Source organism: Typopeltis vanoorti, chromosome 8 (genome assembly GCF_054136105.1).
Source record: "Typopeltis vanoorti isolate ZY-2024b chromosome 8, IOZ_Tvanoo_1.0, whole genome shotgun sequence".
In the NCBI taxonomy this organism is placed as follows: Eukaryota; Metazoa; Arthropoda; class Arachnida; order Uropygi; family Thelyphonidae; genus Typopeltis; species Typopeltis vanoorti.
Window position 1 is genome coordinate 38,673,660 of NC_143556.1, and position 14,293 is coordinate 38,687,952.

The window sequence follows — 14,293 nt, forward strand, 5'->3', positions numbered from 1 at the left end:
TATTTTGTCGGATTAAACATTTTATGATTCCTGTTTTTTGATAAGGATGATGAGCAGATTGTTTGAGAATATAACGTCCAGTGAAAGTAGGTTTTTTATAAACTGTTGTTGTTAGAATACCTGAAGGCAAACGGATGAGGAAGACGTATAAAAACAATAACTTATCATCTTTTTCAATCTCCATGGTAAACTTAATACGAGGATTAAGGAATTGTCTGGCTGAAAAGTAAGGTAAGGAATCTCAGTTATGAGACCACACTGGAAAGATGTCGCCTATGTATCTTACCCAAAAGGATGGTTGAGGGAATATAGATGAAAACAGGATGTCTTCTAGATGTTCCAAATAAAAGTTGGCTAGAGCAGGTGAAAGTGGACTTCCCATGGCCATTCCTTCAAATTGGTTGTAGAATTTGTTTTGACATAAGAAATATTCAGAGTGCATCATGAAATCAAATTATTTTATAATGTCTAGTGGGAAGATGTCAGCAAGTAATTGTAAAGTCTCTTTGAGAGGTACATTAGTATATAGAGATTCTACATTGAAGCTCACCATAAGATCAGTAGGTTGTAATCAGATATTTTTTAATTTATTTAGGAAATCCGAAGTGTTTTTCAAAAAAGAGCATGATTTACCTATATGTGATTTTAATAATTTCGCTAAATATTTGGCTATGCAATAAGTAGGTGAATCAATACAGTCCATTATAGGATGAAGAGGAATATCTGTCTTGTATATTTTAGGTAAACCATAAAATCTAGGAGGTCTTGCGAAATGTGTGTTTAGCCTTCTATCGTGTCTGAATCTAAACTTATCACCTCATCTAGAAGGGAATTTAATTTCTTCAGTTGCCTGTTGGTGGGATCATGATTAAGATCTTGGCATGTTGAGCGATCATGAAATAACAGAGAAATTTTTCTTCTATAGTTTGAAGAATCCATAATTACTGTCACCTTATCATCACTAAAGCAGACAGAGGAAAAGCGACAGTAATTATGGATTCTTCAAACTATAGAAGAAAAATTTCTCTGTTACTTCGTGATGGCTCAACATACCAAGAACTTAATCACTATCCCACCAACAGGCAACTGAAGAAATTAAATTCCCTTCTAGACGAGGTGATAAGTTTGGATGCAGACATGATAGAAAGGCTAAAAACACATTTTGCAAGACCTCCTAAATTTTATGGTCTACCTAAAATACACAAGACAGATATTCCTCTTCATCCTATAGTGGACTGTACTGATTCGCCTACTTATCACATAGCCAAATATTTAGCAAAATTATTAAAATCACATATAGGCAAATCACGCTCTTTTATTTTTGAAAAACGCTTCGGATTTCCTAAATAAATTAAAAAATATCTCATTACAACCTACTGATCTCATGGTGAACTTCGATGTAAAATCTCTATATACCAAAGAGACTTTTATTACTATTACTATTATTACGGGCAACTCCAGGGAGTCATTAGACTCATCGAGGGAGGCCCCAAATCATATTCATCACAACTATTTGACATTCATACAGTATCTATCATACCTCGCCTTAAACTCATTCACTGTCACAGCATCCACCACAGACTCAGGGAGCGCATTCCACTCATTCACTACTCTAAAAGTAAAGAACCCAGCTCTAACACCTTTACTAACCACACTTTTGCCCAGTTTCCATGGATGTCCCCTAGTCCTCCAACAACCAGCCCTGTTCTCAAAAATATCTACTGAATTAATTTTATAGAAACCCTTCAGTAATTTGAATTTCTCAATCATATCTCCCCTTCTCTACCTATCAACCAATTTTTGCAACCCACAAATCCTCAACCTGTTCTCATACGGTTCATTCCACAGACCTGCTATCATCTTGGTCACTCGCCTCTGGATCCTCTCCACCTCCTCCCCATCAAGAAGAAACCTAGGTGACCAAATCTGAGCACAGTAGTCTAGATGGGGTCTTATCAAGGCTCGATACAGAGGAACAATAACCTGCTTGTCTCTGCTTGTCAACGTATTCTTCAGCAACCAAGTGATTTGATGAGCTGTTTTGGTCACTTTTGCAATGTGTCCCCTAAATTTCAATTCCTTATCTACCAACACTCCTAAATCTCGTGCCTCATCAATTTCCTGGAGCACGGTTCCACCAATACAGTAAACTGCCACCAATCTTTTCACCCCAAAATGCATAACCTTACATTTTGCCACATTAAACTGACATCCATTCTCCTTAGCCCAGACCTCCAATCTATCCAAATCATCCTGCAAAATTTTGACGTCATCTGCATTCACTATTGCCCTACCCAACTTCGCATCATCCGCAAACAAATGAACTGTTCCTCTCAGATCATTTCCTATATCATTTATGAACAAATTAAACAGCAGTGGTCCAAGAACAGATCCTTGTGGCACACCACTAGTCACAAGCCGTCTTGTGGACTCTACTCCAGAGTAAACCACTCTATGATATCTCTCCGTCAACCACCCTCCTATCCATCTCACCAACCCTATGTCCATTCCCATATGCTGCAATTTACTGATTAAAATTCCATGTGGAATCCTGTCAAAGGCCTTGGCAAGGTCCAGTAGAATCACCGTAAACCCATTATCCTTATCCAGTTCTGCCGTCACTGTGTTATAATACGTGAGCAAGTTACTGAGGCATGACCTACCCTTCACAAAACCATGCTGTCCCCGATACAGTATCCCATTTTCTTCTATCCAATCTTGTATTTTCCTCTTGACTATTTTCTCTAAGACCTTGACAATGATTCCTGATATGCTAATCGGTCGGTAATTTACAACAGCAGTCTTGGAACCACCTTTATGCAGTGGAACTATTTTCCCCTCTTTCCACCCGCTCGGGACTAACCCAGACCCGAGACTCAAATTAAACAAAATGGTCAAGGGTACTGACAATTCTTTAGCTGCTTCTCGTACAACATGAGCTGGTATACCATCCAATCCCACAGATGTATTGACATTGAGGTTATGCAATAGACTACTCACCTCCACTTCATTAACCACAATTCCCGTATAATCTACTGGTTTATTCGTTTCTGCAATCTCACCACCTGCATGATATACTTTTGCAAAGTGCTCACTCAGTAACTCAACTATCTCAACTGATTCAGTTACCTCCCTACCATCGGCATTCTTTAAAATCAATCTGCCATGTACATTATTCCTTTTACTTGCTACATATCTAAAAAACTGTTTAGGATTCTCTTTAGCCTACATGGCCAATGTTCTTTCGTAATCCTTTTTTGCTTTTCTTACTACACTCGTCACCCTTCTGGCCTGCGCTTTATACCGTTCATGTGCCTGCCGGTCACCCTTCTCCTTAAATTCCCTCCATAGTTGTTTCTTTTTTTGCAACTCAAGCTTAATGGTGTTATTCATCCATTTAACCCCTACTTGATTTATTATTCGGACTCTAGGTATACAGTCAGCCATTGCTTCATGCAAGCACTTCTTAACTGCCTCCCATGCACTATCAACTTCTAGTCCTTGCAGTTGTACATGCCATGGCACTGAACCAATCAAACTTCTAAGCTTGTCATACTTTCCGAACCGATAATTCCACATGTACCCTGTCTTAATTGAAAATTCTGCACCTTTAGCCACCTCGCAAGTTAAGACCCTATGATCACTCTCACCGATTGGTGGCAATGTGGTCATATTTGTTACAGCCAAATCCTCAGATGTAATTACTAGGTCAAGCACTCGCTGACCCCTAGTATTTTCCATTACATGCTGTCGCAGATAGTTATCCCTTAATAACCGCATAAAATCCAGTTCCTTCCTCCCGTGTGTGTCCTCTCCTCACTCCAATCAATGCGACCATAGTTGAAATCTCCCATAATAATCACCCTCCTTCCACCCATTTCTTCTATTTGCTTGTGCATACTGTCACCACCATCTTTTCCATCACCTGGTCTATAGCAGCACCCAATTGTATATTTAGTTCTGCTAGTCACAATCTCACACCAAATGGCCTCAAATGTGCTCTTTTCTCTATCCTGCAATTCAACTTCTATTCTCCTTGGCTGGAGCTCATCAGCTATCATCAACAATACTCCTCTCCCCATTTTATTCTCTCTGTCATTCCTGAACACACTACACCCATCACATTCAATCCCACTAGTTATATCATCTACAGTCAGCCATGTTTCACTAATACCTGTAACCTGTGGTCTGGAAGTGCCAACCATGGCCAAAAACTCTTCCTTCTTGTTCCTAATACTCGTAGTATTAGTGTACATGAATTTAAGACCCCCATTAGCCCCAACCCTACCTTGATGCCTTATATTAACTATCCCACTCAGATTTGTTGTCCTTATTTGCTCTGGCATATTATATTCATTCTTACATTCAACTGCCTCCATAAGGACTGTATCTCTACTCCCCCCCCCTAACAAATCTAGTTTTCCTGAATTTGCACATCCACTACATTCAGCAACACTTTCTCAAATCTTCTTACACCGTAACCATTCAAATGCAAGCCATCCATCTTATATAGATCCTTTCGCCCATCAAACTCACTCCACACATCCACAAATTCCACACCACTCGTCATACATAACCCACGCATAAAGTCATTTGCAATTATAGCCCTCCTTTTAAACATTTCACTGTCATACCGTGGCAAAAGACTAATCATTCTAACTCTCTCACTCTTTTCTTTTGCTACCTCAAACAATTCATTCAGGTCTTCTATCATTTCCATTTTATCTCCTTTCAAATCATTCGTACCTGCCACAACAATCATTTCTTTCACCCTTTCCTTTTGCTCTCTAATAGACGCAGTTACGTCCTTTATGGTCTCACCAGGTTGGTACGATTTTGTCAAATCCTCTACTAACACACCTCGTACTAACGAGTCTCCATACAGCACTCTATCCTTCATTTTGTTCATGTTCACATTCATACGTCTATTTTTCCTGTCATACCTTTTATTATTGGTTGGTTCATTCAGTCTACTTTTGTTCAGGCACTCTAGCTGCTGTTTTGCTCTTTCTATCGCACTATTCAACAACGCGATCTCACTCAATGCATCTATCTCATCTTTTTTGTTCTCTGAGAAACCATTTATACTATCATTCACACTTTCTACATTCACACTCTCACAATTTTCATGTACAACCTTGCTGTTTCTTGTCATATCCCTATTTCCTTCATTCTGAAGGTTGACAAAAATATCACACTCACGATCCGAAATACACTTCAATTCGGCATTCTCCCTACATTTTCTACACACATTTAATCCTTTATTATCATCTAACCACACTCTGACCGCACTCCGCAAAGCGTACATTTCATATTACAATTAACTTTAACAATTAATTTTACAATTAATTAACAATTAACTTTACAATTAATTGTTGACATCTTCCCACAAGACATTATAAAATTATTTGATTTCGTGATGCACTCTGGATATTTCTTATGTCAAAACAAATTCTATAACCAATTTGAAGGAATGGCCATGGGAAGTCCACTTTCATCTGCTCTAACCAACTTTTATTTGGAACATCTAGAAGACGTCCTGTTTTCATCTATATTCCCTCAACCATCCTTTTGGGTAAGATACATAGGCGACATCTTTGGACAAACAGGACGCTCTATAGAAAAAAGAATTCAAGAACATCAATCATACATTCAGCACAACAAATCCAATAAGTCTGGATTGGCCTAGCATGGGATAGAGACAAGCCACAACATCCTCTGGTCCAAGACTCGCTTTCTACACAGATGTCGCTATAAATTTGAATGACTATTTAAAGAAAGTGCTAAGGCCTTACTTCAATGCCCTAACTTGAATCGAAATAACTGTATTTCTTTATCAAAAATATGGGAAAGTTTAATCAGGATAACACATTAATTTTTTTTTTTTTTTTTAAATTGAGACTTGTATTCCTACATTAGTCTAATGTTATTTATAAATTAAGATTATTACATGAAATTGTGAATTAATACCTAGTTTAATCATCACTCCGATGAAATTTTCCTTCTTTTTAATACTCAGCAATGTAACATCACATGGCTCGTTCTACTTTTGAATTATCAATTGTTGGTATTTCACCTTGTTAATAACTGTTCCTATGTAGCCACTGAAGATAGTCTGTTATTTTCAGACTGAAATATTTGGCAAATATTAAAATAATCTATGTTTACGTGTCTATAATTTTTTATATCAATGATATTGTCAATGGATTGCAGGTGGATATTCAGCTGTTTGCAGATGATGTGTAGCTGGGAAGGGTTATTAGTAATAGTGCAGATGTGGCAGCCCTGCAAGAGGATTTGAATAAACTAAACAGATGGGCAAATGAATGGGGATATCAGTTTAATACAGCAAAATGTAAAGTATTGAAGTTTGGGATACATCGATGGGAAGCTGCATACTGAATTGGAGAGGCTGTTTGGAGGAAGTAGGGGAGACAAGAGATCTGGGGGTGATGATTGATAGAAACCTGATGATTGACAGGGAACATATTGCAAAGGTGGTGAAGGTAACACAAAGGATTGCTACAATACTGAGAAAGACACTGACCTGCAGTGATAAAAGTTATCATTCCGTTGTATAAGACTCTGATCAGACCACACTTAGACTATTGTTCTGAAATTTGATCCCCACGATTTGAAAGGAATAAATTAACTGCAGAAAGAGTACAGAGGTGAATAACAAAGATGGTTTCAGGACTGTACAATGTCAGTTATGAGGACATGCTGAGAGAATGCAGACTGCAGGGTTTGGTATATAGAAGAAGGAGAGGTGATATAATTGAGATGTTTAAACTGTTGAGAGGTAGTTACTCGGTTGACAATAGGGAGTTCTTTCGCTTGGTGGAATAGTGGGAAGGAGCAATGACAAGGGGGGGGGCAATCTCTGGAAGCTACGAAAGGAAGCTGTGAGCAAGAAGGTGAGGAGTGGTTTCTTTGCATGGAGGGTGGTTGAACCATGAAAGAATGCATTGCCTAATAGAGTGGTGAGAGCAAGGTCAATGAGTTCTAGGAGTGGTATGATAGACTGTGTTTTTTACGAAGGACTTCCAACAATGAGTCTTTTGACTCCATGGAGGCCTGAATAATAATATCCTATTATGAAACCTAAATAGATTACTAAGACAACACTGTCCTTAACAAAGTATGCTTGCCTACATTCAAATTCCATATATTAAAATCCAGTTCCGTTCCTATTCAACTTCTCCAAATTCTTAATTTTTGCACAGAAAAGCACAGGAAAGAAGAGCGATTACACTGTAAAAAAGCAAAATTATGATAGGAAATTAGTTGCTAAGAACAAAGGCTATCCTTGGCATTTATTTCACTATATGGTTAGTAAAACAAAGTATGATCATGCAAAGATAATTCTTATAACTGCAGATGGCGGGAATGTGGTGGCAGAAGAGTAGTTGAATTACTGCACAACTGTTACCAGGACATACCATTCAGATGAATATAATACAATAACTGATCTGAATGGAAGAGATCTTAGAATACAGGTAGATGAAGTGGAGATGATTAGGATATTGAGAGAATATTGATGTGAATACAATATTATTAGGTGAGATATTTGTCCATGTATTACAGTGAGATATTTGTCCATGTATTACAAGAATGCGTGAAAAAACCTGGCAGCGAATATGATCAATTTGTTTAATTTAATACTGGTATGGTTCCAAGGCCTTTTCCCTTTTCTTGAAAAGGGAAAAGTTCTAATACTTGAAGGAAGTACTAGTTGAAACATAACAAATTATAATCTGGAAATGTGATCATTAAGATAAAGGAAAGAGTTGATTAAGGTCCAAGTTCAGGAACAGGTAAATAAGAATATAATACTCTATAGGAAATAGCATAGCTTTGCAATCAGGAGGTCTTACTTTGGTAAGCTAATCACTTTCAAGAATAAAATAGCACTTGTGTATTAGATGTTATCTCCATCGACTGCTTCTTGTGTGCAGTGTGAATAACACTTTCTGGGATGTGTCAAACATGCTGCAGCCACCCAGAACCTTCTCACATTTGAGAATTATACCACAGTAAAACAGTTCTGCAGGCTAACTTGTAGCTTGTTAGATAGTACACTACCAAAACTGATGGTAAGGCAACAGGAGGCTTTCTAACTAGCCAGCAAATAATTCTGCTTCTCCTTACTCTCTCTCTTTCTCTCCAGGCACATTCTGGCAGATATGAAATGGGTTGCAAAACAGATACTTTCTTTGAGATAGACATTGTTCCAAGTCCTTCTCCCTTGCACTTCCTAATACTATTTTTTTAACTTTTCTGTATTGTAGAGCAATGAAATTATCAGAAATAATTACTAAATGACTATATGTAGTTTACACACACCCCTTACATAACTTCAAGGGGTGTGTAATGGGTAATGTAAATGGGTAATGAAAACTTCTTTGGTCTCAATCTTTTGTACCCATTTAGTATCTTATAAGTTTTTATCATGTTCTTCTCTTCTTCCCATTTTAAATTCATCTGTTCCAATTTAATAATCCAGGCATATGTAACCAAGCTGGTGACAGGTCTGCAGAATGACCTATGTGATGATAGGTCATTCTGTAGACCTATCTCTGGATTTAAGACATGTGGGTTGCAAAATTTAGTTGATAGCTGGGAAGAGGTGACATTATACAAACTTAAAATTTACTGAAGCAGTTCTATAAGAATATCACAACAAAATTTTTTCAATATATGATGAGTAGAGAGAGAGAGAAAGAGAGCAAGATATAGGAATCATCTTTGGAAGTTGAGTGGTTAGCAAAGGTGTGCAGACTAGATATTTTGCTTCGAGAATAGTGAATGACAGGAATGGATTTCCAAAAGCAGTTGTGAGTAACCTGATAGCGGATGAGTTTAAGCAGACATATCATAAGTAGTGTGTGAATAATGGCTGGTGTGGGTCTCCAGTGATGAGTGTTTTCATTCCATTCAGATACCATATAGTAATAATAATAATAAAAATAATAACTACTAACAGAAAAGAAAGTAAGGAAACAGAAACTAACAGCACTATTATTAGTAGGAACATGGAATGTATGGACACTTTGGATGTCAGGAAAAACTATAATTACTTCACGAGGAAATGAAAAGATATCGGTGTGATATACTAGGACTGGCAGAGATGCAATGGACATCATCAGGAGAAATAAATGGATGTGAAGTCATATGGTCCAAGCATAACACTAAGCATGAAGCAGGAGTTGGTTTCCTTCTTAACAAAAAAAAAACTAGAAAAGTACTGTTAGGCTACAACCCAGTCAATGAATGAATCATAGGTAGCAAGATTTCAAGCAAAACCATTTAATATATCAATAGCCCAGATATATTAAATGGTTTATTATTATTATTATTCAGGCCTCCAAGGAGTCAAAAGACTCAGTGTGGGAGGTCCTTCCTAAGAACATAAAGTCTGTCAAGACTCATCGAGAGGAGGTCCCCCCCTAAGAAACACGAGGTCTATCATACCACTCTTTAAACTCATTGACCGTTCTCGCTCCAACCACTCCATCAGGCAATGCATTCCACGGTTCAACCACCCCCCACACAAAGAAACCACTCCTTACCCTCTTGCTCTCAGTTTCCTTTCGTAACTTCCAGGGATGGCCTCCTTCATCACTCCTTCCCGCTGTTCAACCAAGCAAAAGAACTCCCCAGTGTCAACCCTGTAACCACCTCTCAACAGTTTAAAAGTCTCAATCATATCACCTCTCCTTCTTCTATCCACCAAACTCTGCAGTCCACATTCCCTCAGCCGATCCTCATAACTATCCTTGTACAGTCCTGAAACCATCTTTGTCATCCTTTCCACAGTTAATTTATCCCCTTCAAATCCTGGGGACCAAATCTGAGAACAATAGTCCAAGTGTGGTCTGATCAGAGACTTATACAACGGAATGATAAAACTCTTATCTCTGCAGGTCAGTGTCCTTCTCATAATTGCAGCAATCCTCTGTGTTACCTTTACCACCTTTGCAATATGTCCCCTAAACTTCAGGTTTCTATCAATCATCAACCCCAGGTCTCTTGTCTCCCCTACTTCCTCCAGTATAACTCCTCCCATAGAGTATGCAGCATCCCATCGATGTTTCCCAAACCTCAAGACCTTACATTTTGCTGCATTAAACTGACACCCCCATTCATTTTCCCATCTACCTAGCTTATTTAAATCCTCTTGCAGGGCTACCACATCTGCACTATTACTAATAATACTTCCCAGCTTCGCATCATCCACAAACAACTCAATATCCCCTTGCAATCCACTGGCAATGTCATTGATATAAAGGTTAAACAATATAGGTCCTAGTACTGAGCCCTGTGGGACCACACTGCCTCCTTGAAACTGCTCCACCATACACAACTCTCTGATACCTATCAGACAGCCAATCCTGAATCCAGTTGACCAATCTGACATCCAGACCCATGTGCTGCAACTTAAATATCAGCTTATCATGTGGCACCCTGTCAAATGCCTTCGCTAAGTCCAAGAAAATTGCCGTATATGCTTTCCCTCATCTAATGTTCTTGTAACTTTATTATAAAAGTCTAGCATATTGCTAAAACAAGAGCACTCTTTCACAAATCCATGTTGACTCTCACAGATAACATTACCCTCATCTGCCCAATGCTATATACGGTCCCTCACTACTTTCTCCAAGATCTTAACAACTACTGATGACACACAGACTGGCCTATAATTAGACACTTCCAGTCTGTTACCACCCTTATGCAATGGCACTATCTTACCTTCCTTCCATTACCTGGGCACCTTTGCCAAAGCCAGACTTTCATTGAAAAGCCAGGTGAAAGGCACTGTCAGTTCCCTAGCACATTCTCTCAAAACTCGGGGTGAAATACCATCGAGTCCCACAGCTTTACTGACATCCAGAGTACTCAGTATCTGAAACACACTCTCCTCCTGTACTTCTAAACCTCGAACCTTTGAAATCTTTGCTTGAAATCTTGCTACCTATGATTCATTCATTGACTTATTTTACAAAGATCTGACAAAGACAATAGAAATAATACCAAAGCAAGATGTACTAATTATTGGTTGGGAAAGCATCATGGGAAAATATGGTTTTGAAGAAAGAAATGAACGAAGTGAAAAAAATGTTAGAATTTGCTGGGGACTACTAGATGATGATACCTATCAGATTCCAGTAACACAAGATTCCAGCAAAAGGAGTGTAGAAAATGATGCGGTGATCAAATGATGGGAAAACCAAGAACAGGATCGATATAATTATGATTAAAAGAAGATGGATAACATCAATACAGAAGTGTCGAACTTTTAAAAGAGTGGATACAGATTTGGATCATAGTTTAGTGATTGCAAAGATCAAGTTGAAATTAAAAAGAAAATATAAATCTCATCATCAGAAACGAAAAGATACAGTAAGAATAAGTGAAGCAGAAATGCGAAGAAGGTACAGAACAGTGTTAGAAGAGAAACTTAAAGTGTGGAGAAAGAAAAAAAATTCAAATCTAAGAGTGAAAGGAGTAATAAAGCTGATAGAAGATTCAGTTGAAGAAAGAGTACCAGAAGAAAAGATCAAGAAGAAGTGGATTAGATAAGAAACACTGAAGTTAGTACAGAAGAAGAGCATGTTGAAGATAAGAAAGGATACATCAGAACAAATAGAGGAGCAATATAGAAGAAAGTGTAATGAGATGAAAAAAGCAGTCAGAAGGGATAAGATGAAATGGTTAGAAGCCCAATGCAATAATATAGAACAGCACTATGGACAGCAAAAAACTAGGGAAGTGTACAAAATGATTAGAACCATTAATAGAAGGTAGCAACCAAACAGACCACAAAATAAAGATGAAAAGAGGAAATTATTGATGAATAAAGATAAAACTGTACAGTGGTGGACAAGATACTTTAGTGAGTTATATGAAGAAAAACTAGATTTAGATAGCATTGGGAAACTGAATGAAGAATTGATGCAGATATCACCACCAGGTAATGAATATGATATGCACATTTTAAGAGGAGAGTAGAAAAAGCAATAGGATGGCTAAAACACAACAAGAGTCCTGGTAATGATAACATCACTGGAGAAATGATTAAATATGGTGGCAAAAGTAGGGTTACAGAAATGCACCAACTATGTAATATGGTATGGAAAGAAGGGAAAATGCCAGAGGAGTTGGTGAAATCGATATTAGTGACATCATACAAGAAAAGAAATAAGCTAGAATGTACAAATTATAGAACAATTGCTTTGACAAGTTACCTTGGTAAGGTGGTGATGATATTGACAGAAAGACTGAGAACACAACTGGAAGCATACCTCGCAGACGAGCAAGCAGGATTTAGGAAAGATAGAATTACGATTCAACATATTTTGACAATGTGGTTAGTAGCAGAGAAAAATCAAAAACAGCTGATTTTTTTTTGTTGTTGATTTTCAGAAGGCATTTGACAGTATTCAACAGAAAGTGATATTAGCAGTGCTCGAATCCTATGGATTTGACAGAAAACTAATAGCTATATTAAAGATGTGTATAAGAATGCAGTTGCAGCAGTTAGAATAGGTGATGATTTGGGGAAATGGTTTAGACCTAGCAGAGGTATTAGACAGGGGGATCCAATATCACCAAGCATTTTCATCGCATATTTAGAAAGAGCAATAGATAAAATGAAGAAAGATACAAAAGGAATATCAGTACATAGGATGAGAATTAACAATCTAAGATTGGCAGATGACATTGTTATTATTGAAGAAGACGAAAGAGAACTAAAAAAAAACATTGAAACTGTTAAATGAGGAAGAGAAGAGATTTGGACTTGTTATGAACTTGGAAAATATAAAGACAATGGTAATGGTGAGAAGAACATGAAACAAAAGATACAAGTGGATGGAAGTGATATAGAAAATGTAGAACAATTCACATATTTGGGAAGTAAAATGACATATGATTTTTACTGTAAAAAAGAAATAAAGATCATAATAAATTTAGTTTAATCCTTTATCCAAGTGTGAGCAAACAAAGTTTGCACCTGAAAGTATCTTCAGGACTGGGGTAAAGTGGTACAACACTCCTATAGGATAGGAGTGTTGGTAGCTTGCTCCACCTTTGCAAGGAGTGCCCTGGTGTTGCACCACTTTACCCCAGTCCTAAAGATACTTTCAGGCGCAAACTTTGTTTGCTCACACTTGGATAAAGGATTAAACTAAATTTATTATACTCTAACCAAGTGAAAAATAAACTTTAAACATCTTTCTCTAAATCCAGAGTAATTTATTAAAAAAGGGTGGCACACCATTTGACAACTCCTATAGGTAGAGATGAAGTGCTAATGCTTCTGCCTGGTATTTCCACTTGGGCCTGGCTCCCACTGAAGAGACCTCAATAAAGGTCGAAACTAGTCTGGGTTGTGGCCCTTCCCTTAATGCATAACATTAGACATATCCGCAAGGAGATGTGTTTTGCATTATGGGAGATACTGAGATAGGAGCGTAGCTTGCTCCACCTTTGCAAGGAGTGCCCTGGTGTTGTACCACTTTACCCCAGTCCTTAAGATACTTTCAGGCGCAAACTTTGTTTGCTCACACTTGGATAAAGGATTAAACTAAATTTATTATACTCTAACCAAGTGAAAAATAAACTTTCAAAATAAAGATCATGATTGCTAAGTGAAGAACAAATCTGAAGGCCATGGATAACATCTGGAAAAAAGTAACGTGAAATGATCAGCCTGCAAAAAAAACTAATAGTGCTGGAAACATGCACCTTTAGCAGTGTACTGTATGGATCTGAAACGTGGGTGATAAATAAAGAATCAAGAGAAAGAATTTTGGCATTTGAAAGAACTTGTTACAGGAAGATTCTAAAAATAGGATGGGTACAAAAAATCACAAATGAAGAGCTTTATTGGAAGATACAACCAAAGGAGAATCTAACAGAATATTATACAATGGAAGCTGCAATTATTTGGACACATCTGCAGAATGAGTGAGGATTGGAAGATAAAGACATTCATGTTTGGTATTATGGATGGTGTAAACAGAACAGGCAGACCATACAGAGAATAGATAGACGACATAAAGGACTGGTGTGGAATGGGTTTACAAAAACTCTGAACCCATTTTGTCGAGTGCACAGTGGTGCACTGGACAAAAAAAAGGTGGAAGAAGATAGTGAAGGGGGAGGGCATTGGACGCCAATGGGCAGTGAGCCCATGATTTGTGATGATGAACTACCAACTTAACATGTGGCAACCTCTCAAAAGTCTTTGAAAAATCTAAATATATTGCTGTATATGCATTTTCCTCGT

At 37.7% G+C, this 14,293-nt stretch overlaps 1 protein-coding gene across 1 annotated transcript in view; it reads right to left on the minus strand.

Moving 5' to 3' along the window:
• LOC150103937 (voltage-dependent calcium channel type A subunit alpha-1-like) overlaps nucleotides 1–14,293 on the minus strand; it is a 1,762,795-nt gene that overhangs the window by 575,173 nt on the left and 1,173,329 nt on the right. The gene's annotated exons all lie outside the window — the stretch shown is intronic.